Source organism: Syngnathus typhle, linkage group LG2, assembly GCF_033458585.1.
Source record: "Syngnathus typhle isolate RoL2023-S1 ecotype Sweden linkage group LG2, RoL_Styp_1.0, whole genome shotgun sequence".
NCBI lineage: Eukaryota > Metazoa > Chordata > Actinopteri > Syngnathiformes > Syngnathidae > Syngnathus > Syngnathus typhle.
This window is the reverse complement of record NC_083739.1, coordinates 23,702,566-23,728,713: the sequence shown is the minus strand read 5'-3', so window position 1 is coordinate 23,728,713 and position 26,148 is coordinate 23,702,566. Positions and strand designations below refer to the sequence as shown.

General features: G+C 43.7%; 1 long non-coding RNA gene across 1 annotated transcript; it reads right to left on the bottom strand.

Annotated features, from left to right (window-relative positions):
* Nucleotides 1-15,199: 15,199 nt before the first annotated feature.
* On the bottom strand, nucleotides 15,200-20,663 carry LOC133150196 (uncharacterized). Its single transcript, XR_009713738.1, has 3 exons — nucleotides 20,473-20,663; nucleotides 16,010-16,174; nucleotides 15,200-15,915 (listed from the first exon to the last, which is right to left on the bottom strand). It is a non-coding gene; the product is annotated as an uncharacterized LOC133150196 (long non-coding RNA).
* Between the last annotated feature and the right edge of the window lie 5,485 nt (nucleotides 20,664-26,148).

Here is a 26,148-nt window from a genome sequence, read left to right as displayed (position 1 = left end):
TTTATGTGATAGTTATTTAAAATATAGTTTATATATCGTTGTATGGGCCTGTGGAATAATTTGAACTGCGGCGCGGCACACGGCATTGTTGACAAAGGACGATCGATGGATTTAATGAATTGGAGTGACACAGATGGTTTTATAAACGCGTTATTTCTGTAATAGTTTTTTTTAAATAACTGAATGTTACGTCAGGCCCGTTCTCAGCTCCTCGTTTGTGTTTGTCACGTTAGCATACCGTATCGTTTAGCCTGTTGTTGCTTGTTCATGTCTGTTCTTGGTGTTGGACTTTGTCGAATAAATTGCCCCCCAAAATGCGACTAATACTCCAGAGCAACTTATATATGTTTTTTTTTCAATTTTTTGGGCATTTTATGGCTGTTGCGACTTATACTCCGAGCGACTTATAGTCCGCAAATTACGGTATATACATTTAATTGTTACTACTGTGCACTGTTGTGCCTTTTGTCCGATCGCGGTTTGCTTCGTGTGCACACCGTTTGATTGACAGCTCCGGCGCGCTCCTTTAAGTTTGCCTCGCATCATACGAGTAGCCTTTACGCAGTGGCACGGCGACTAACGATCGGCAGCCAATGTATTTTGTTGTCTTGATGACTTATGTTTGGTGTGTTGCTGAGAGTATTTCATTTATGGTTATTTAGTATAGCGGAACCGTTACGCACAGTTATGTAATGTGTGCCATCGACTAGTGTTGTGTGACGTCAGAAGTTGAGCGTGACTTACATGCTGTATTTCTGTCTGTTGCAGAACCGCACACACACACACACACGCACACCACACACACCCTTCACATGCTTTATACCAGTGGTTCCCAAAGTGGGCGGTACCGCCCCCCTGGGGGCGGTGGAAAGCTCTGGGGGGGCGGTGAGGAAGAAAGGGGCGGTAGGGGGGCGGTAGGGGGGCGGCAGTCGATTTGTACACAACACGCACGCCGCTCTGGCCCAGTCAGATACGACAGCATAGCTACAAAAGCAAAAGCTCAGGTTTGTAATTTCAAGCTTGTAATGTTCAGAATTTTATCTTATAATAAAAACCGCATTCTGGCGGTCAACATCATCTTGAGTTCAAGTCAACATGAAATTGGGGACTCGCCAGAACGCGCCGTGTTGTGTTGTGTTGAGCTGGTTAGGGCAATGGTCCCCAACCACCGGGCCGCGGCCCGGTACCGGTCCGTGGGTCACTTGGTACCGGGCCGCCAAGCCGCACAGAATTTTTTTTTTATCGACGATCAATTAATTCAGGTCAAGACGCTCGTCCCGGTCACGTGACATGTTTCCCCAGTCGAGCCCGCAAAGCTAATATGTGGCGACAGGCTAACTAACCAGGCAGTGAAGCATTCAAAACTGCTTCAACACATGGAGACCAAGCATCCTGCAATAAAAGACAAACCTTAAATCACTTCGGGTGTCATTGTCTCCGATTACGTCTAGATGGGACCGGCTCGTTTCTGAGAAACAAACTCAGTGCTCCCACTAATTCAACGTAATGGTAATGATATTATAAATGTATTATTTATTTATTTATATAAATGCCGGTCCGCGAAAATATTTCTGACATGTAACCGGTCCGTGGCGCAAAAAAGGTTGGGGACCACTGCCTTAGATCACGTCCGCCACCATTTTCTGTGAATAAATTAAGAAAATGAATACATGAGAGGGTAAACTTGCTTTTCATACCTTCAATGTTGTCATTTTTGTCTTTAAGTAGGCCTATTTATGAAATGCGATAAAATGCTGTATTTTACATGGTTTTATTTTTTTGTTCCAGAATACAGTATGGCCTTGGTACAGCAAACAAAAAAGAAGTGTCGGCAATATAGTGTGGAATATCTGAAATATGGATTTGTCGCAGCACCACACAACCAACAGCAACCAATGTGTCTACTGTGTGATAGAGTGTTTTCAAATGAAGCTATGAAACCTTCGAGGCTTTTGGAACATTTGAAGAAAATGCACTCTGATAAAGCAGACAAAAACTTGGCATATTTTCAGTCACTCCGAGACAATGTTCAGAAACGGAAAACCATCGGAAATATGTTTGACAGCATTTCACAACAATCTAGGAGGGGGGCGCTAGGAATTCACTGGGGAGCCAAAGGGGGCGCCAGCCTGCAAAAGTTTGGGAACCACTGCTTTATACAATAATCACACCCACAACAATCACATTGACACACCCAAAGACTCACCCATGTACACTACACACACCTGCTCTCACATCCTTACGACCAAAGATTGTCGCACGCAAGGACAGTGAATCACTCCACTCATGCGGGGTTTGTTAAAATAATAAATTTACTGAAACACACACAACAGTGGCAGTTACAGTCACGACCCGGCGAAACTCCCGCTCACTGTCAACTACTTCCGGGTACTGAGAACACGTTATAAACATCACACTGTCCATGTTATACGCAAAATTATACGTTGTATAACCGTAACCGTATGTATCATAGTCTCATTCAATAATTAGCTCAGACATTATTACAAGTTCTGATCATCAACTTTTCAACAGATTTACTCACCTGAAACACACAACAGTGGCAGTTACAGTCACGACCCAGTGAAACTCTCGCTCACTGTCAACTACTTCCGGGTACTGAGGACCCCCGTAGTTGTTCCAGGTGCCTTATTGAAATCCCCAAATATTCGCCACTGATACCATACAGTACTATTTGCATATATCGGCATATAACGTGTTCAGAAACATCACAAAGTAATTAAAAAAATAACATGGTGGGTGAGTATGAATGTCCATTCAAATGTCCCAAAAACCATCATGGGCCCCACAATGTGCCTATACCCTTTTGCCAGTTTGCCTGTATGCCCCTATGAGCCACAGTGCCTGTTACCTTTTTGCCAATTTTTCAGTAAAGCAATCAAAACTGAACCACGTCTTCCCTCCTGTGTTCTGACCGACACCCGGGGCCGAAAAGAGCATAACCATCCGAACCAACCCCCTGGGCAAACTTTTCGACTGGCGTGCCGAATTTGGTTCTAAATTTTGACCCCTATACACCCTATACCAGGGGTGGACAAACTACGGCCCGCGGGCCACATCCGGCCTGTGGGACCGTTTAATCCGGCCCGCCAACCCTGAATAAATTGTATTATTAAACTTTTCTTTGGTCATTTTGCCTGCAATGACTGCGTTTCCCCAGTAGATGGGGAAGCGCTCGCCTGCGCATTTACTACCGGAAGCTGTGTCAGAAAGCTCGGTGCACACTCACAAGTGCGTGTACGTACATGGCGCACTCGCGCTCTATTTGTATCAGTCCCGAATTTAGAGCGTGGGCTGTGACGACAGCATTCTTGTAATTCGCGCGCTGAGCTTTCAGATACAGTTTTACGCTAAAGCCACCCACAAACCTTCCCCTGGAATCCTTCTATTAAAATGAGTCGCCCAAGGAAAAGCAAGGTGGACACAGTGCCGAGTGTTTAAAAAAGAGTGGCCAATTTGGCTCGACGTACGCGACGTGACGTTCAGCCACATCAACATCAACCCGTCACAGATCAAGGTAAACGGACCAACACCTCGGATCTCTCCTAACAATTGCCACAACAAATTTTACTCCAGACTATGACGCACAAGCAAAAAAGGGAGACCAACATCACTGTTCCCACTGAAAATGAAGGGGAGGCTCTCAAGTTTGTTGTAAAAAAATGCATTTAGAATATGATTTGTACACATAGCAGGGATTGAAACTAGCGACCATTCTCATTTTCAAACAATGCAGGATGCTCAAGGACATTGATGCTGTAAAGTTCTTAAGGCTTACTTTAAGGAAGTGTTTCCTCACCTCTGTTACCAGGTGAGTTAAAACTCTGCTCTGATTTTCAGATACCCCTCACCGTATTGCTTCACCGATTCTTCAAGATGATATATTTGGTCAGACTGTTTGGTGTTTGATGTGATCTCATAAGATAAACATCTTTCATTAATCTGACCTGCAGGCACTGAAGTCATGGAGACTGTTATTCATAATAACAGTGTCGTATTTTATGAGAATCACTGATAGCAGTTTTTTAGTGTGTTTTTTTTTTTTTTAATGCTGTTAATAAATACATTTGTTTTCAAAAAACTTGTTTGGAATATCCATGCTTTACTACCTACTAAAGGCCAAAATCTTTTATGCAATGACCTTTATGGGTCGCTTATATTACTTCACACAAACACTACGTCCATCTGCTCCTCGTTCGGCCCTCCGGTCCAAATTTAGAACCCAGTTCGGCCCGCGAGTCAAAAAGTTTGCCCACCCCTGCCCTGTACAGTCAAACTTTGGTTTTCGACCGCAATCCGTTCCAGAAGCCGGTTCGAAAAGTGAATTGTTCGAATTCCTAATCCATTTTTCCCATTACAAATAATTTCTTCGTTTCAAGACAAAAAAACCCGCCTTTTAAGCATGTTTTAATTTGCAAATTTTTGTCCAATCGCGCAACAGCAGCGCACCGCCAAACGCGCAACCGTAGCGTGCCGCTGACCGCGCAACTGCACCGCGCAATTGCACCGCGCAACTGCACCGCGCAACTGCACCGCGCAACTGCACCGCGCAACTGCACCGCGCGGGTCGTATTATTGAGACAAAGCCGTCGCTGAAATTTAGAAAATATTTTTAAAGTCGTGATGTACTTTCCAAAATTTAAGTGGACCTCAGTGCGCAAGGAGCTTAATTTGGTCCGATCGCGCAACCGCAGCGCACCGGGCGCTCACTGTTGCATTGCTTAAAGAGAGTGTGTTTTAGGATGGCTTTACTGCTCCCACTTGCTTTCTTTGGAGGCATGATTAGGGGTTAATACAATCCTCAAAGTAACGAAAATACAATAACAACAGAGTCAGTTGGCATCCGAGCCGCGCGGTCGCATTTTCTCGAGTCCTCTCGGTTCATGTCGCAAGGTTCGACCTCCGAAATTTGTTCGACAACCGAAGCAAAAACATCTCAAATTTTTTGTTGAAATTCCGATTTGTTCGAGAACCGGGACGTTCGAAAACCGAGGTTTGACTGTATATGAAATACAGTGGAGCCTCGGTCGACGACGCGCTATGGTTGCGCGTTCGGCGGTGAGCTGCAGTTGTGTGATCGGACAAAACTAAGCTCCCTGCACACTGAGGTCCACTTAAATTTTGGGAAGTACATCCGGACATTGAAGATATTTTCTAAATTTCAGCGACGGCTCTGTCACAATAATGCAACCAGCGCGGTGCAGTTGTGCGGTCGGCGATGTGCTACAGTTGCGCGTTCGGCGGTGCGCTGCAGTTGCGCGATTGGACAAAAATGCGCAAATGAAAAATTGCTTAAAAAGGCGGGTTTTTTTGCTTGGAATGGATTAATATTTTTCCAATATTTGTAATGGGACAACATGATTCGGAATTCGAACGATTCACTTGTCGAACAGCCTTCTGGAACGGATTGTGGTCGAAAAACCGAGGCTCCACTGTAATTTCTAAAATAAGAAATTCAATGAGGGTGCGCCTTACAATCCAGTGTGCCTTATGGTGCGAAAAATACGGTAAATAAAGTAATACAGAAATCAATAGTATTGTTGGTCTCCCTTTTTTGCTCGTGGACCATGGTCTGGAGTAAAATTCTTTGTGGTAATTCTTAGGATAGAGCCGAGGTGTCGGTCCGTTAGCCTAGATCTGTGACGGGCTTTGTTGACGTTCATGTGGCTCACACAGGTAGGTCGAGCCTTTTTTTAAAACACTCGGCACTCAGTGTCTACCTTTTCTTTCCTCGGGCCACTCATTTTAATGGACAGATTCCAGGGGAAGGTGACATTAGCGTATAACTGCATCTGAAAGCTCAGCGTGCGAATTACGAGAATGCCGACGTCACAGCCCACACTCGAAATTCGACACTGATGGAAATAGAGCGCGGAGTGCGCCCGATCCGTACTGCTTAGTACGTACACGCACTTGTTAGTGTGCACCGAGCTTTCTGACACGGCTTCCGGGAGTAAATGCGCGGGCGGGTGCTTCCCCATCTATTGGGGCAACATAGTAATTGCAGAGAAAATGACCAAAAAAAAAAAGTTTAATAATAAAATTTATTCAGGTTTGGCGGGCGGGATTAAACGGCGCAGTGGGCCAGATGTGGCCCGCGGGCCGTAGTTCGCCCATGCCTGCCCATACAGTCCTCAGGCTCCCCAACAATAGCGGTAGCAGTTTGCAATATTTTATTGCAATGTTTTTCCTTATTCAGATTTGTTACAAGACTACAGTTACAGTTAGACTTCACTTTGATGGTTAATGCAGTTATTGCAATGTTGTTGTTTTATCACAGTAGATTGGTTTAATACCATTTCAAAAACCTGAAGCCATTCATTTACAAATGTGATTGCACTTTAGTTTACATATTTAAATGTTGAAATATTAAAGTCAAAGTCTGCTTTATTGTCAATTTCTTCACGTCAAGACACACAAAGAGATCGAAATTGGTGATCCCACGATGACAAGACACAGTACACAATATACATACAAGTAAACAACACAATAGGTAAAAACAAGAAGGCACAAACAATGAATAAATAAGAGTGTTGAATAAATAATAAATAAACAAATAACATAATAAATAAGAGGAGCAAAAATGGAGCAAGTGTGCATACAGCAGACAGGTACGATGGTGGCAGCCTTGAAACATGATGGGACAATGGCGTGCTGAAGGGAAATGTTAAAGATGTCCGTGAAGACACCCATCAGCTCCCTAGCGTAGTCATTCAGCGCTCGACCTGGGATGTTGTCAGGGCCCGCCGCCTTACGGGTGTTGATAGCGGCAAGCGCCCTCCTCACGCTATCGGCAGAGAGGCACAGGGGCTGCTCGTGTGGAGGGGGAGGGGCCTTCAGCGGGCAAGTGCTGTTCTGAGCATCCAAGCAAGCAAAGAAGCGGTTCAGATCGTTGAGCAGACGGATGTCACCCTCACAGCTCTGCGGCGCGGGCTTGTAGTCCGTAATGATCAGAATGCCCTGCCATAGGCTCTGTGCGTCCCTGCTGTCCTTGAAATGGGCGGTAATCTTGCAAGAGAATGCCCTTTTTGCTTCCTTGATGCCCCGGGACAGGTCGGCCCTCGCTGTTCTCAAGCCACCCTCATCCCCCGCTCTTAAGGCTTTGTCCCTGGCCCTCAGCAGCCTGAGGACAGCCCCTGTCAGCCATGGCTTCCAGTTAGCCCGAGTGACGATGGATTTTGTGTGGGTCACATCATCAATGCACTTCGTGATGTAAGAGGAAACAGAGTCAGTATACTCCTCTATGTCCGTTCGATTGTTGCAAGTGGCCGCCTGCTTAAACATTTCCCAGTCAGTAGTGCCAAAGCAGTCTCGAAGCGCATCAGAGGCACCCTCAGGCCACACCCGCACCCGCTTGCGAACCGGCCTGGATGCTTTCACCATTTGTCTGCATCTGAGGAAATGAAGCAAATGAGGAAACCTTCGTTTTATTTGCCCCATGGATATAGTACTGATCCCGGATATGCTGTATGCTTTGTTCAAATAAATCTAAAGATATTAAAGTCAAACAAAGTTGATATAAATTACATGGGCAACAGCAAACACAAAATTTCACAAAACAATACTGACCTGATTTTTGGATTCAACCCTGAGATTAAGCAGCGTTCCAGTGTGCAACGGAAAGTATTGATCGATGTGGTATTAATTCAGTGATCAATAACAACTAATCAAGTACCATTGAAAACAGCAGTACACCTCTCAAAACATGACCCTAAATTGGATGAGTTCAACACACCATTTCTTTCTTCTCTAACAGACTCCCACACAGACATTTGAACACCATTGCTAAGCGGTTCAGAAAATGGATGCATGAATGTTACAACTGTACCATCCTCCTCCTGCAGGCTCCCTGCAAAGCATTGAATTGATTAACTATACTCCTAAATACAACCCAATTTGTCTTAAAAGTTGGACTGAACTTCCAGGGTTGGTCCATTTTTTAACTCAGCAGTTTTAAGGGTGAAGACAAGTTCAAAAGTCAATTGTCCTTTTACACCGGTGTATAAACAGAACAGCCATTGCAGAACAGCGCATCAGAGGCACCCTCAGGCCACACTCTTACCGGCTTGCGAACCGGCCTGGATGCTTTCACCATTTGTCTGTGTGCGGGCAAAAGCATAACAGTGATATGGTCAGAAGGTCCAAGATGGGGGAGGGGGGCGGCTTTGAAAGCTCCTTTATGTGTAGAGTAGACCAGGTCCAGGAAGCTGTCACCACGTCTTGGAAAATTAACATGCTGGTGAAGCCTCGGCAAAACAGACTTCAGGTTAGCATGATTAAAATCCCCAGCAAAGATGGTGAAACCGTCAGGGTGCGCCGTCTGTTGTTCACTGACAGCCTGGTACAGTTCACTAAGAGCCGCGTTCCTGTCGCCTTCAATGTTGGAAGGCGGGATGTATATCACAGTAAATTCCCTTGGCAGGTAAAAAGGACGGCACTTATGATCACAAACTCCGCCAGTGGCGAGCAGTGCTTGCATACAACTACCGTTTTTTTCCGTGTATAGTGCGCCCCCATGTATAGTACGCACCCTAAAAATGGCATGCTGATGCTGGAAAAAAGCTTGTACCCATGTATAATATGCACCCAATTTTTATGAATTTTTTAAAAAAGAAAATTTAATTTCTTTTTTTTTTTCTTTTAAGTCCCAAAGATCGTCACACACGCAGGGAGGCAATGGGTCCCATTTTTATAGTCTTTGGTATGGTCTTAACTAGGCTGGATGTCATTTTTTTTGTTGGCGTTGATTTCTCCGACTGCCCCTAAACGCACCACCGCGCTCCGTGCGCGCACGGGAAAGAGGCGGCTCTGTATGGGAGAGACGTTGAAGAGGAATAAAAACACCCTTGGAAACCAAAACTTGCCCCTCGTCGTGACTCGGAGCCGCAACAAATGTTTCGGATTTGTGTAGGGTACATTGTGACAGACGGCAAACTAGCAGGTGATCGAGCGAGCGTCTGATACAAGAGCATTGCGGTCGTATGGAGCGTGTTTGAAATGAACAGCAGAGACGAAAGGAACAAGGCAAAGTGTTGTGAAATAAAATATTACCTGTAATACGCATTTTGTTATTTGCTGATTGAAACTGCTAATTAAATTGTGAATTGAAACTAATAGGTGGAGAACTGAACTCTCGCTCTTTATATAGCTGACGTGTCTTGCGCAACCGTTCTGCGCATCTGCAATGGCGGCCTCCGTATGACGTCCGGTCCGCGATGGAGATTAGAAAACAAACAATATTTGACAATAACACACCATCGAGGATTGCACCATCGTATCAAACGATGTGTCGTCAATTATGAATTTTACTAAGTGTGTTGGGAAGGATGGCTGAATGCGATGCGCGATTGACAACAAACAAGAAGAAAGGTGAGTTTTATTTCGGGGGAGATTTTTCATGTCTCGTCCCCAGTTTTGCTATGTGTCTAGGTTGCCATAGTTTCTGTTCGCGTCACCCCTCTCTTCCTGTGTCACCTCAATCGATGTAACGTGTTTTGTATTTAAGTCCTGTCTGCCCCTCGCTCACCGTTGGATCATTGCATGTGTTACTGTCATTCTGTTCCTGTCTTTGGTAATGTCACCCTGTCTTTTTGTTCCACGACTTTGTCGGTCAGTCCTGTTGTTGGTTTTGTTGTACCATGACTTTCTTTAAAAAAAAAAAAAAAAAAAAGAAAAAAAAAAAAAATTAAAATTTTTTTTTGTACCCATGTATAATACGCACCCCAGATTTTAGGACAATAAATTAGTTAAATATTGCGCACTATACACGGAAAAAAACGGTACAGAGTCCCGGCATCATTTGTCACGGATGTAGACACATATTCCTCCTCCTCGTGATTTTCCCCCTTTTACAATGGCCCGGTCTGCCCGATAGCACGCTAGCCGCTCCAGATGCACAGCAGAGTCCGGAATGTTGACAGTCAACCAAGTCTCAGTGAACACGAGCACACAGCATTTATTCACTGTCCGGTTCGTAGATCTCAGCAGACGAATGAAATCCACTTTGTTGTCCAGCAATCGAACATTTGCCAAAAGAATGGAAGGCACGGCCGGGCGAGCTGGGTTGGCCGCCAGCGTGGTCCGGACGCCTCCGCGCTTGCCCCTCTTCTGCCTCCTCGCACACCGCTTCCGACGCTTTCTATCCGGGAGAGGAGTAGCAGGCGAGTCCGGCGTTGGTTCAGAACGGAGCAGTCCGAGTTTCTTTAATGTCTCCGCTTCAAAGTTCAGAACGACGAGACGAACACATAAAACTGTCGGACAAACACTCATTAAACGAACAAAACACCGTTCGGGAGGGACAGAGAGAGGTCGCTGCGTGTGCACGCTCCGCCATCTTGAATCATGTGATAGACAGTTTTTGCATGATTTGAATAAGGCAAAAAAACATGCTTTTTCTCTCGAATATATTGTTATAATCATTTGCTTCAGATGCAATCATTTTCTGTAGAAAAATTAAATTTGGTGTTCAAAAAGTCTTTTTTTCAAACTTGAGTCTTGAAAAAGAGGGGGTCGTCTTATAATCAGGGTCGTCTTATATTCGGGCCAATACGGTATATCACAATCTATGATACCAAAAGGCTCTAATATCGATTCAAATTCTTCTTGCAACATTACTCAAGGTGGATGACAGATAGCTTGATTAGAAAAAAGTGCACATCTCAATTATGAAAAATTTAAGATTCATTCTCCAAAGATGTCGGCAGTGCCGGTTGATTTACACAAAGCAATAGTCCGTTCTATTCTTGATGCTGCTGTAATACTCAACTCGCATGTTGAAAAAACAGCATAATGAGATTTGCTTGGATTAGAAATTGATAAGAGTTGATGAGAAAATCAATCATTGATCCTGGCACATACTTGTACCGCAAATATAGCAATATCAATACCCCCAACCCTACTTGTTTGTGTATTCCTCTATTTGATATTTGAAATGACAGCTGCTCTCTTCCTTTACAACAGAGCCAGGTGCCGCGATGGGAATGCGAATGTATGTGCATAAATATTGGTATTTGACCAAATCTCATTCATATAAAATGGCCCACCTGAATGAGAATGGTGCCTCGCAGGGTTGTATGCTATTACAATTTTAATGTGAATTCAGGCTTGAGGAAGATGAGAGAGGGGGGCGGTCGTCATCTGAAATGGAAGCGTTCATCTTTCCTTTCTGTTGGTCAGCAAATGCACTCAAAGGGAAGGAAACAGCCTGGTGAAAAAAGTGGAGACGAGGCTGATCTTAGAGAAATCATTTTATTGCACATCAGCCTATTTCACCTTTGCTCTGCTGCAAGTGGATATGCCAGGCTTGGGTTTATTGCATTTATCAGCTGTGACTTAGATGGCTGATTTTTTTGTGTGCTGGTGGCTCCATACTTCTGCTTTTCTTCTGCTCAGAAGGAAATCTCTTGGTCTTGGGAAAGTTTTGCCAGGTAAAGAAAATGCATATGTCATCACGGACATTGTTTTTTGTTTTGTTTTTTACTCCTCCAGTGTTTACTTGGATTACATGCAGTGGACGCCAAATTGCAAGTTCACTTTCAACAGGATGCATGTTCTGTTGCCAGGCAGGTTGCATGTAATCTATTAAGATTTTGATCTTTCACTAAGAGCCCATATAGCAGGTGCTAAATTACATGTTCACTCACTCTTGCCCGACTACTGTGTTTTTCCATGCATAATGCGCAAAATTTAATTAATTTATTGTCCTAAAATCTGGGGTGCGCATTATGCATGGGTACAACAATTTTTGAAGAAAATCTCCCTCGAAATAAAACTTGAAATCACACCTTTCTTCTTGTTTCTTGTCAATTGCGCATCACATTCAGCCATCCTGCCCAACACACTTAATCAGTAAAATTCATAATTGACGACACATCATTTGATGCGATGGTGCAATCCTTGATGGTGTGTTATTGTCAAATATTGTTTGTTTTTTAATCTCCATCGCAGACTGGATATCGTATGGAGGCCGCCATTACAGTATGCGCAGAACGGATGCGCAAGACACGTCAGCTATATAAAGAGCGAGAGTTCAGTTCTCTACCTATTACCGTTTTTTTCCGTGTATAGTGCGCAAAACTTAACTAATTTATTGTCCTAAAATCTGGGGTGCGCATTATACATGGGTACAAAAATTTTTTTAATATTTTTTTTTTTAAAGAAAGTCATGGTACAACAAAACCAACAACAGGACTGACCGACAAAGTCGTGGAACAAAAAGACAGGGTGACATTACCAAAGACAGGAACAGAAACCAAACAGACATCATGACAGTAACACATGCAATGATCCGACGGTGAGCGAGGGGCAGACAGGACTTAAATACAAAACACGTTACATCAATTGAGGTGACACAGGAAGAGAGGGTGACGCGAACAGAAACTATGGCAACCTAGACACAGCAAAACTGGGGACGAGACATGACAAATCTCCCCCGAAATAAAACTTGAAATCACCTTTCTTCTTGTTTGTTGTCAATCGCGCATCGCATTCAGCCATCCTGCCCAACACACTTAGTAAAATTCATAATTGACGACACATCGTTTGATGCGATGGTGCAATCCTTGATGGTGTGTTATTGTCAAATATTGTTTGTTTTTTAATCTCCATCGTGGACTGGACGTCATACGGAGGCCGCCATTACAGATGCGCAGAACGGTTGCGCAAGACACGTCAGCTATATAAAGAGCGAGAGTTCAGTTCTCCACCTATTAGTTTCAATTCACAGTTTAATTAGCAGTTTCAATCAGCAAATAACAAAATGCGTATTACAGGTAATATTTTATTTCACAACACTTTGCCTTGTTCCTTTGGTCTCTGCTGTTCATCCTAAAACACAAAGGCGCTCTTTAAGCAATGCGACAGTGAGCGCCCGGCGCGCTGCGGTTGCGCGACCGCACCAAATTAAGCTCCCTGCGCAATGCGCACTGAGGTCCACTTAAATTTTAGAAAGTACATCAGGACTTTAAAAATATCTTCTAAATCTCAGCGACGGCTCTGTCACAATAATGCGACCAGCGCGGTGCAGTTGGGCGGTCGGCGGCGCGCTACGGTTGAGCGTTCTCTCTCGCACTCTCTCTCTCGCTCTCTTTCGCTCTCGCACACACGCGCACACACGCACACGCGCACACACGCAAACCGGATATCATACGAGGCCGCCATTACAGATGCGCAGAACAGATGCGCAAGACACGTCAGCTATATAAAGAGTGAGACTTCAGTTCTCTACCTAAATCCGTATTACAGGTAATATTTTATTTCACAACACTTTGCCTTGTTCCTTTCTTCTCTGCTGTTCACTTCAAACACGCTCCATGCGACCGCAATGCTCTCGTATCAGACAAGGCTTGCTCGATCACCTGCTCGTTTGCTGTCTGTCACAATGTACCCTACACAAATCCGAAACATTTGTTGCGGCTCCGAGTCACGACGAGGGGCAAGTTTTGGTTTCCAAGGGTGTTTTTATTCCTCTTCAACGTCTCTCCCATACAGAGCCGCCTTTTTCACGTCCGCACGCCCTTTTCACATGCGCGCACGGAGCGCGGTGGTGCGTTTAGGGGCAGTCGGAGAAATCAACGCCAACAAAAAAAATGACATCCAGCCTAGTTAAGACCATACCAAAGACTATAAAAATGGGACCCATTGCCTCCCTGCGTGTGTGACGATCATTGGGACTTAAAAAAAAAGAAAAATAATAATAATAATAATATTAAAAAAAAATCATAAAAATTGAGCTTTTTTCCAGCATCAGCATGCCATTTTTAGGGTGCGTATTATACATGGGGGCGCACTATACACGGAAAAAAATGGTAGTTTCAATTCACAGTTTAATTAGCAGTTTCAATCAGCAAATAACAAAATGCGTATTACAGGTAATATTTTATTTCACAACACTTTGCCTTGTTCCTTTCTTCTCTGCTGTTCACTTCAAACACGCTCCATACGAACACAATGCTCTCGTATCAGACGCTTGCTCGATCACCTGCTCGTTTGCTGTCACAATGTACCCTACACAAATCCGAAACATTTCTTTGGTATCGAGTTTGCTAGCGCATGCGATACTGACCGGCAGAATAACATCCGGTTGTTCCCAAAGATGATCTTTTTCTGAAATTATTTTACGTTTACGGACTTAAGAAAGAGTCGAAATTTGGGTGCGTATTATACATGGGTACACGCTTTTTTCCAGCATCGACATGCCATTTTTAGGGTGTGTATTATGCATGGGGGCGCATTATGCACAGAAAAAGCAGTATTTAATTTGGATACAGACGATGAGGTCTTTGCATAGTAATATCGATTAATAATGTGAGTACATTACAGTACATGATTAAATTGTAGAATAAATAACTGAGCTCACTGCCTTGCTCCTGTGACGTTTTATTTTTTACCGTAGGTCATGGCATGCATGCGCCCTATAATGCGGTGCGTCCTGTGTGTGGATTAAGTACAGAAAAGCCCCCGGAATTGAGTTTGCCCCTTTTAACCTGAAGCGCCTTATGTTGCGGAAAATAAGGTAACCTATTTTTGGGGTTGTTTCATACAACAAAATACTTGCTTTGTAAGTTGGGTCAAATTGACACAACCTCCTGGGTTGCTCCAATTTTTAACACAAATTGAGGAAAATTTCATTCCACAGTAAAAGATATTGAGTGCTTACTTTTGTTTCTGGCATTTCAAAAATGTTCTCCACTCTGCCTCATTGGGACTTTGTTTGGCTCTGACCTGAGTGCGCCTTTTAACCCGAAGCGCCTTATGGTGCGGAAAATACGGTAACCCATTTTTTGGGTTGTTTTATACAACAAAATCCCTGCTTTGGAAGTTGGGTCAAATTGACACAACCTCCTGGGTTGCTCCAATTTTTAACACAAATTGAGGAAAATTGAAGTGAAAGATATTTAGTCTTTACTTTTGTTTCTGGCATTTCAAAAATGTTCTCCAATCTGCCTCATTGGGACTTTGTTTGGCTCTGACCTGTGATGACTCCTGCGTGGTCCAAGTTTCCACATTAAAAAAGATGATCAGCCATCGCAATTTGTCTCAGGTTTGAGAAATGCATGTGCTAAATTCATCTATTCGCAATATATTCCTTTCAGAATACCCATAATTAAGTGCCCAACAAGAACAATCAGGATTGCGCCCGTTTTTACAAACCATGAGCAAATCAGGCCCAAAGTGTCTCCTTTTATTGTCATTCTGTTAGTGTGTCAGTGGAAAAAAACAACTTCTGAAAGAGTCTCTTGTTTGCTGGTGTTGTCAATGGCAACAGGGCCACGGTGAGGATTAGGTGGACAACAGGCAGCTTTCAGCTGACTGATGCTTTGTGCAGGTCTTCGTCAACAGGCTGGATGGACACTTTCAAAAAGACACCCCGGCGAGCCCTGTCCCGCTCTGCTGCTTCTATTTCTCTAAAAAACGGGTACGAGTTGGACCTCTCAGTAAAGATTTGATCATGAATGGAGAATAGGTCTTTGCTCCCCACCAACCTCTGCCTCTTGGGAGAGAAAGTAGACCAACAACAACTATTGCAATCTGTAACATTTGTAGAATTACTTTGGTTTAGGTTTACTGCTTCTATGATTTCAAGCCGAGGAAATGTTACATCAAATATTTGGCCTCTTAACTACGACAACATAGTAAATTAGACATTATTTAATATTAAATGTGTGTCTTGAATGCAGGACCTGTTCCATTACGCTCCTTCACACATGAGATCACAAAACTCCCTACTAAAAGTGTCCTACTATTCTGTCCTTTGACATATTGTTCATGCAAACAGTAAACATCAGTATGCCTCATACCATGCCATGCCATCATTTTCTGAACCGCTTAGTCCCCACGGTGGTCGCGGGTGTGCTGGAACCTATTCCAGCCGTCATTGGGCAGTAGGCGGGGGACACCCTGAACCAGTTGCCAGCCAATCGCAGGGCACACAGAGAAAAACAACCATTTGCACTCGCACCTAGGGATAATTCTGAGTCTTCAATCGGCCTACCATGCATGTTTTGGGGATTTGGGAGGAATCCGGTGTGCCCGGAGAAAACCCACACGGGCCCGGGGAGAACATGCAAACTCCACACAGGGTGGGCCGGAGGTGGAATAGAACCCACACCCTCCTAACTGTGAGGCGGACGTGCTATCCAGTGCGCCACCGAGCCGCCTACAAGTACACACAAAAAAAATAAAAACAAGAAGTCACAAACAATGAACAAATGGGTGATGAATAAATAAACAAATAACATAATAAATAAGAGGAGCAGTCACTTGTTTTTAAAGAAAATATCTTTAAAAAAAAAAATTTGAATCAGGGATTAGATTCTTACCCATACCCAGGAAGTAGTGGTCTTGTTTTTGTCATGAATTGGAATGGAGCAGGGCAACCAAAATGCAGCTTGGACCAGGGTTTATTTAGGGCAGGGGTCACCAAACTACGGCCCGCGGGCCGAATACGGCCCACGGGACCGTTTAATCCGGCCCGCCAACCCTGAACAAATTGTATTATTAAACTTTTTTTTTTTGGTCATTTTGCCTGCAATGACTGCGTTTCCCCAGTAGATGGGGAAGCGCTCGCCTGCGCATTTACTACCGGAAGCTGTGTCAGAAAGCTTGGTGCACACTCACAAGTCCGTGTACGTACATGGCGCACTCGCGCTCTATTTGTATCAGTCCCGAATTTAGAGCGTGGGCTGTGACGACAGCATTCTTGTAATTCGCGCGCAGAGCTTTCAAATGCAGTTTAAAAGAGAGTGGCCAATTTGGCTCGACGTACGCGACATGACGTTCAGCCACATGAACGTCAACATCAACCCGTCACAGATCGAGGTAAACCGACCAACACCTCGGATCTCGCCTAAGAATTGCCACAACATATTTTACTCCAGACTATGACGCACTAGCAAACTTTAACAAAAAAGACAGCGGTGTCTACAAGCCTACTGGAACCTACAAAAGGATTATAAGGAAGGAACACAAGAACTTTAAGAGACTGCTCATATGTGTCAGAGAGATTCTGCTCTTACAACTGAGCTGAACTTTTATCTGTTAAGATTGTGCATGGCACAACAGAAAGTTAATGTTCCATGGCTTTTTTTTTCTATGAAGAACCCAGAGAGAGTTATTTTGTTATTATTTATTTCCTGGTTTTTCTGTGAAGAACTCAGAGAGGGTTATTTAGTTATTATTTATTTCATTAATAGTGTTATTATTTGTTTCCTGACTTTTTTTCTGTAAAGAACCTGGAAAGGGTTGTTAAATAACCGTTATTTGGTTATGTGTGGCTTTCTGGAAAACAATAAATTTTTTAAGCTCCCCTACGATCGTCAAACATTTTCTGTTACAAACTGACGCCGGCCCCCCATCAGAGAAGGGAAAAGTTATGTGGCCCTCACAGGAAAAGGTTTAGGGACCCCTGATTTAGGGGAAAGCGAAGTGTAACGGAACATCCAGGGAAACAGACAGGAACTAGCAAACTAATGACATGACTGAATGACTAACCGAAATAGACTTGAAAACGACAGGAACCAAACGACATGAAGACATCAAACGACAACAATGATCCGACGGGGCGTGAAGGGCAGACAGGACTTACTATATACACGACAGGTAACAAGAGGCAGGTGAGAATAATATCAATATCAAAGTCAAAGTCAAAGTCAGCTTTATTGTCAATCTCTCCACATGTCACAACACACAAAGAGACCGAAATTACGTTTTTCTCTATCCCACGGTGACGAGACACATAACACGATAGACATACATGTACGCGACAATTGAAAACAATATAAAATAACATAAAAACAAGAAGGCAAAAATTCTACCAATCAATAGTAAGAGTGATGAATAAATAATAAATAAACAGATAACACAATAAATAACGGAGCCAGCAAGCATAGCGCAAAAGTAAAAAACACCATAAACAAAAAGGCACAAACAATAAATAAGAGTAATAACAAATAATAAATAATAAGAGCCAGTGTGCATTCAGACAGTCCAGACAGTAAAAGTACAGGACGCTACGCAGAACGGGGGAGCGAGTTCAGGATCCTAACAGCCTGGAGCATGAAGCTGTTTGAGAGTCTGGAGGTGCGGGAGCGCAGGCTTCTGTACCTCTTCCCAGAGGGCAGAAGCTCGAACAAAGAGTGAGCGGGGTGACTCGCATCACTCACAATCGTGGTCGCCTTGCGGGTGAGATGGGAGGTGTAAATGTCCTTCAAGGAGGGGAGCGAAGCACCAGCAATCTTACCAGCAGTGTTCACTATGCGCTGCAGGGCCTTCAAGTTGTAGTCGGTGCAGCCGCCACCCCAAACAGCAATACAGCTGGAGAGGACGCTCTCAATGGTGCCGCGGTAAAATGCAGTCATGGGGACACAGGAGGGGAGAGCGAGCACACAGACAGAAACCATGACAACAGACACCTAGTGGAACGGCTGGGGACGAGAAGTGACAGTTTTGGGCATAGATAACCCCTCTTGCCTCAACACAAAGAGTCAAATGCATGATGATTGCGATATAAAACATTTTAGTTTTGAATTCTCCTGTCTGCGCTGTGACCTCCATGGAGCAGTTTTCATTCCCTCAGACCGCATGCTGGCATGTTCATTTTTTTGAGTGCCAAGTGTCACATGTCCCTTAGCAGATTAACAACATGCATGGACGTGACCATGGAGTACTGACGCCTGGATACTATATAACAGAATGTTTTTACAGTCAAGTTGATCTCTGGTGAGGAGGTTTAAGTAAGTCATTTCAGGCAAGCCATCACCAAAGTCTGATGTTTTTCAGCAACTTTTGAAATCTACGAGTGTCTTATCTCCCGAGAGTGGGAAATCTAATGTGTCTGTTACATTTTGTGGACGACCTCTGCACTGTGTGCGAGTGTGTGTGTGTGTGTGTGTGTGTGCGTGCGTGTGTGTGTGTGTGTGTGTGTGTGTGTGTGCGTGTGTGTGTATGTGTATGTGTATGTGTATGTGTATGCGTGTGCGTGTGTGTGTGTGTGTGTGTGTGTGTGTGTGTGTGTGTGTGTGTGTGTGTGTGTGTGTGTGTGTGTATACATGCCACAGGGGTTTAACCCTGCCACATTGATCCCCGGACTGCTGAGGGCTGCTGCCTAATTCTCCAATTTTCAGCTGTTAGAGATAGAATTGGAATAATAAACAGCTGAACCTCCCTGCCTAGTAATCCCTCAGCCCCCTCTACCCCCTTTCTCAACTGATTTTTCAGGGCAACTGGGGCAGGGAGTAGAGTTTCTCTCTGACCCTAATCTGGACCAAAGCTCATGCGCTTGCTCCTCAACTCTAATGAAATGATATGGTCACCCTTGTGCGCCTGGAACTGATTATCACCACCAACACACACGCAAACAGTGCATAACATTTAGGGAATCACACTCTCCTTCTTTCTTTTAGCTCTTCAGAAGAAGCCTGGCACAAGTGTGAGGAATAATTCTTGACGGTCTATTGAGAAAGGTAATTTGTGTTTAGATGTTTAGTTTGTCTAAAGCAATGTGTTGCTCCAGGTCAGTTTCCACAGTCCTGGAAAAATTAGTCCTCGGTGGTCACTCCAGGTATGATCAGTTTCCCAAGCACTAAATACAATATCGATAAACCTTTGGGGCCCAGATGTAAACTGTCAAATCCACTCAATGAAGGATAGCACCAAATGGTGTCTTTTCTCATATTTGTATCAACTCCATTAGTCTTTAAAGTCATTAAAATGTCACGTCTCCATTCTCCGTTTGGGCTGATTGCCCCATGAATGGGCGTTTTGCCACAAACTGGCACCTGCTAGTCCCGTGTTGCGGTCCCGTGTTTTTTTGGGACGTGTTGTTGCATCTCTGCTCTTGCTCCTCCCTGCCAGTGCTCCTCCCAGTCGAGCAATCACTGTCACATGTCTCCAATTGTTAACCAGTGTATTTAATTCTTGCCTGCGAGTCACTCCCTGTCGGATCATCTGTTTATGTCCTACTGTTCATTCTCACCTGTCAAAGTTAGTACCTGTTCCTGTTTTCTGTTTCCTGGTCCGAGTAAACTTTTGTTACCTTGCTCGTTGATCGTGTGGAGTTTCTGCACCCGTGGTCCAAGAGGACTTCTGTTCCCTCACCTGCTGTCCGTGACTACTTCTGACCACCCTGTAAACCTGCTCTCTACTTCCTTTTCCCCTCAAATAAACATTGGTCTGAGCTGCATTTGATCGCCCTAGCCCGTACGGTGAAATGCACAGCCTAACCAGAACACAGTTCACTTCTTCAAAAAAGTCAATGAAGTACAGCGGGGGTTTTAAACTGTTTTTGTCCAAGGGACCACCATTATAACCAAGAAGCAACTCGGGGACCATTGCTTTGGCGGAATATTACTTTTGTTTTGCACCAAAAAAGCTATACAGCACAGGTGTCAAAGCCCCCCCGCCCCATCACCCTGATCGCCGGCACCTGGCGCTGGCTCATCAGGAAGTCTATATTACCGTGACCAGCGCAACTCCAGTTGTCAGCTTGTCTTGTCATGTCCTTGTTCGCATCGATCTTAGAAAGCTTGACTCCCCGTTTCCTGGTGATTCAGTCCTTGTCCAGTCAGTCCTATTCCGCTTTTGCAGCAGCAGCCGTCCGCTCCAGAAGAGTCCTGTCATCTAGCCACCCACGCTCAGCGAATACAGCCTCGCCCGTCCACCGCTCCAAGACTCCATCGATCCCTTTCACAATAAAGTCTGGTCACTCTGCACATGGCTGTACTGTCTGACCCTGACACCGAAAACATGTACGTTCATCAAAGACTCCAAATTATCATAGAACAGTGTGAATTTCTTTTTTTTTTTTGTATGGATGGGTGCCTGGATCAAGTGATAGAAGTAAAATGCTGGTGTATCTTATTGTGTTCCCCGCTTCCACTGTTCATCATCGGGTGAACAACCTTCTGAATGGAAATGTCGAGCTGTCGACGCCATAAGTATGTGGTCAAATGTCCGTGTGTTGACCTGTAGCCTCTTTCCATTTTTTAAGCCTGCCACGTTTTGTTTGCTTTCTCCATCTCCCCATTAACCTTCAATCAAGAGGCAACTACCAAACCTCCCAACATTTTTCTACTGTACTGTACATACTTGGCTTGCCACAGCAGTATTCCTTTCTGTTCGCTGCTGAAACCACTTTGGCATCACTAATTTGGCCAGCAAAACAGACACCATTGAGGGGCAGACATGCTAGGAATAGGAAGTAACAGCAATGGAGAATGGGGGCTTCATCATATTTTATCTAAACTGTATGTTCTTACTGTTTAACTTCACTCTTTTATTTATAGATCACATTAAAAAACGACTGCAATTGAAACAAAGTACGTAGACACAAAATGGAACAATGGAATAATAATAATAATAATATGAAGAAAAAGAAGGAGAAGAAGAATAGAGTGTGAGCGTGAATGGTTGTTTGTCTCTGTCTGCCCTACGATAGGCTGGCAACCAGTTCAGGGTGTCCCGCTTCGTCAGCTAGAATAGGCTCCAGCACGCCCGCAACCCCTGTGAGAGAATGGATGGATAAAATCAATAATAATACTCAGAAGAAGAAGGTGACACTATATTAAGAAGAAGACATAGACGAAGCCTTAAAATGTTGTGTGAAGCTGGTAGGAGGAAAGACAATCATGATTGTCATCGCCATGTCAGGGTCCGGGAGTTTTCTCTTTTGTCCATAGGTGGCATCCGTGGCAGGGTGGCTGAGGATCCACAGGGGTCGCTGATCAAGCTCATTAAGGAGAGGCGCTTAAGGAGCTTGCTCCCAGCAACTCGTCGCCTGAGTGTTGCCCATCTTGGTACCTCTACGCCTGTGTATCTACGCTCTGATTCTACCCTGTTCGCCTGCACCGCGTCTCCTTGCTCTCCGCTCGTGGACCCACCTCGCTGATCTCCGATAAGATCCACTCCTTCCTGGCGGCACTTCACTCACTCCACCATCGAAGCACCAGGTCTGTTACTCCTGTCTCGGACCTTCCAGCTCTGCTGGCCCTGCAGCGCATAGTGAACACGGCTGGTAAGATTATTGGTGCTTCGCTCCCCTCCTTGAAGGACATTTACACCTCCCATCTCACCCGCAAGGCGACCACGATTGTGAGTGATGTGAGTCACCCCGCTCACTCTTTGTTCGAGCTTCTGCCCTCTGGGAAGAGGTACAGAAGCCTGCGCTCCCGCACCACCAGACTCTCAAACAGCTTCATACTCCAGGCTGTTAGGATCCTGAACTCGCTTCCCCGTTCTGCGTAGCGTCCTGTACTTTTACTGTCTGTATGCACACTGGCTCTTATTTGTTGTGTTATCTGTTTATTTATTATTTATTATTACTTTTATTATTTATTGTTTGTGCCTTCTTGTTTTTTATATTGCGTCGTTTACTTGTATGTCTATCGTGTAATATGTCTTGTCACCGTGGGATAGAGAAAACGTAATTTCGATCTCTTTGTGTGTCTCGGCATGTGAAGACGTTGACAATAAAGCAGACTTTGACTTTGCTATTTCATTCCCCCCTTTTCAATAAACACTTAACGATCACTTCGGTCTTCTTAGTTCGTTCTGCATGTGGGTCAAGACAATCGCCAAAACCATGACACTCCACTGACCAATGATCACTTTGCATCACATCGCTCGCTTTAAACAAACAACTGCAATTTTCTACCAGACGTCTGGCTATTCACAGGCTTGCACATCAAGAAGCTGATATTCTCTCCCCAAAAATCTGGCTCAAATAAAGCGGTTTGGAAAATTGATAGATGAATCCTGCTTCTCGCGCTAAATGGTGTAGCACAATGCAAAACAAACATTAAATGGTTAAACAAGTCAAAAAGGACAAAGAGAGGATGTTAGAGGAAATTAGTGGGACAGCCAACTGCCAACTTTCTTTCACTCGAAATCCCTGCTTGCATTTATGTAATCTAGTTCTGTGTGTGTGTGTGTGTGCGTGTGTGCGTGCGTGCGTGCGTGTGCGTGCGTGTGTGTGCGGTGTGCAACACAAAGGATATATCGGAGTAAGAGCTGAGTTTGCCCCCACCGTCCTGCAATAAAATCAAGTCAAATATAAACTGATGTTTGATTAAGAGAATATTTCTTTAAAAAATATTTTTAAAACAAACACTCAAATCGAGAGTATTATTAAAATTGTATTATTTTTTTCACATTATTAAATAAAAGCACCAGACTTGTGCGTTGAAAGGGTTAAGTGGCCTACATACAGTGAGCCAAAGGAATATGTTTCTTGGAATATCGAGAAATGCAAGGCGTCAGTTTACCAAAAACATGAAGCTCCTTAACAGATTGTATCACACCCGATCAATGTTGCAAAAAAAAAAAAAAACTGCTTGAAGGATGACAGCAAAATGCAAGTGCTGGTAAAGGAACTCTCCTCAATTTGTCGGCCTGTAACAAAAACTAAAATAGTTGGTTGGGCATAATAAAGCAATTTACGAGTAGCACTGATACAGTAACAGCCATTTCACTTACCATTTTATATCATTTTTGAACGTCTTTTTTTTTTTACATTGTTTAGCTCGCTCATGAAGTGCACTATATAAATAAAGCTGCCTTTCCTTGTCCCATTTAATTATTTCTTGCTTAATTTGACAATCGATTAGTTAATTTTAAAAGTTAATCCATTTTATGATGCACCTCTATGCTGTAGGTTGTTGAATTGGGCTGGGTGGATTCTGGGTTTGATGTGTCCAATATATGCGCCACATGCACAGATCTGCTACAAAAACTGACAAGTGTAATTCAATGTTTTTTTATGAGTGCTGTCTGCATGAGGGAAAATACAAATGATGCTTTTACTTCCAATTCATAAAGCCTTGCTTTTCTCATCATAGTACAGCTTCAAAACAAGTAGCCTACCCAAACCATAATCTTTCATTTTTTTTGCATATTTCCACCCTGCAAAAACACGATTAAGAGATCAGGGAGCTTTATTAAACTGAAAAAATGCACAATATGTGTCCTTGAAAATGTGAAGGTATACAGTATCTCAGTTGCATTCTTTTAAATGAAAAGCACACATGTATGTCCTCTGTATGTCTGAGCTAGTGTTGGGAAGGTAGGGATCAAGGTCATGAGGAGTGACACCTGTCAAATTCACTCATGTGACCTGGAGGCGAGTGTATGTAGCCGCACCAGCCTGACTATTTTTCATCTGTCTCATTTTCCTCAAATTTGACTGGTCTTATGTCCTGATGCCCTGAGGTCTTTGTACTAGTGCTGGGCTCAGCAAACTGCCCGCGTTCACACACTGCTGCCTCAGCACCAATAGGGCAATGGAGTGACAGAGTTCTCTGACAGAGTTCTCTGACAGAGTTCTCTGACAGAATTCTCTGCAATATCTTAATTCAAAACTCAACGATAACTTTACCTAACCCTGCATGGCGACACCATGACCAAATTGACTGAGGGTTCCATGGATTCATCCAAATTCAGGGTCTCCACTCTTTCTAGGCTGCATGTGCAGGCTGATGATGTGATCACACTGTGCAAAGACTGTACATGTGAATATATACAGTATAAAAAAATGTGTGTGTGTATGAAAGTATGGTGTGTATATTTTCATTCTTATTTACCCCTCATTCTGTATAGAACAATCCTGTAAGTGCTGGGTCAACAAAGAAATCTAAACCTCAACAGGCAAAGGAATGGGGCAGCTCAAAATAAAATTATAGCACATATCTCTTGCATTAGGTTGAATCCTAAACTATAAATCCTGCCAATGAAATATTACACATTTTAGCGCCAGATTGGCAAGGTGGTTAGGTGACAACCCAACTGAAATTTGCTGCACCGACTGAACAGATCTGAGGTGGGCCACCTCCTCACAGGTGCTGCCATGATGACTGTGTCTTCCTGCAGAGCTTCTTCTGATTAGATAGACATCTACACGACTTGATCTTATTGTTTCGAATAACGTTATATGTTAAATGTAAAATTTCAGGTAAAGGATAGGTTGCACCACCACAAAACTTCTTATTCCTTTTAGAGCTGCCAACTACAAAACAATTATACCAGTATTAACAACAGTAATAATTTTTTAAATATCAAAGGACTGAATTTATTTTATTTAGTATTTTCAAAGATAGCAGTTAGAGAAGCGACAATGTTATGTTACATTAATATTTTTTAATGAGAAATAAAATATCCCACATGGTTGCCATCATGCATAGGACTCATACGTTCAAGATCATGGTGTCTTCTGCCTGTCATTGGTAAATTATCTGGGTTGGTCTCAGTGTTTTTGATCCATGTCCCAGTGTGCACATCATCATCCAGGAATGGATCTACACTGCCATGTCTAAGAATGTTATAAAAAAAAAAAAAAGGGACTAGAAGAAAACGTGAAGGAAAAAAAAACCATCCATTTGATTTCGGTGGCATGTACGGATGTGAAGATGTCTTATAACCAGGCAGTGTCTTGAAAGCTGAACCATCCAATTTTAACAAGGGTGACGCAGATGTCTGAGACGCCTCCGAAGATATGGCCTCTGTCAACTGCAGCGGCTTGAATTACTGCAGACACTAAATTGCCACACAGTCCAGATTTGAGAAAATGTGAAGAATCTAATTGTGAAATTCACACTTCATTTAACAAGGGCTGGGAATTGAAAACCGGTTCTTGTTCAGAACAAGTTACCAATTCCTTGGGATTGTTTGCTATTTTGCTAACAATTCCCTTAGTGATTCCAGTCAACACGAATTACGTTACACACGCTATGCAACATGCGTAGCGACGTAAACAATGATGGCACCTGTCAAGCAGAAGCAGTCCAAAGATACATTTCGCTAAGAAGGATGAGAATAGAGCGATGTGGAATACAGTCAAAGCTCGGTTTTCGAACTTCCCGGTTCTCGAACATATCGGAATTCGAACGAAAAATTCAAGATTGTTTTGCTTCGGTTGTCGCACAAAATTCAGAGGTTGAACCTCGCGAGATGAGCCGAAAGGACCCGAGAAAACCCGACCGCGCGGCCCGGATGCCGAGTGACTCCGCTCGTGATTGTATTTTCGTTCCTTTGAGGATTGTATTAACCCCTAATCATGCCTCCAAAGAAAGCAAGTGGGAGCAGTAAAGCCATCCTAAAACACAAAGACGCTCTTAAAGCAATGAGACAGTGAGCGCCCGGCGC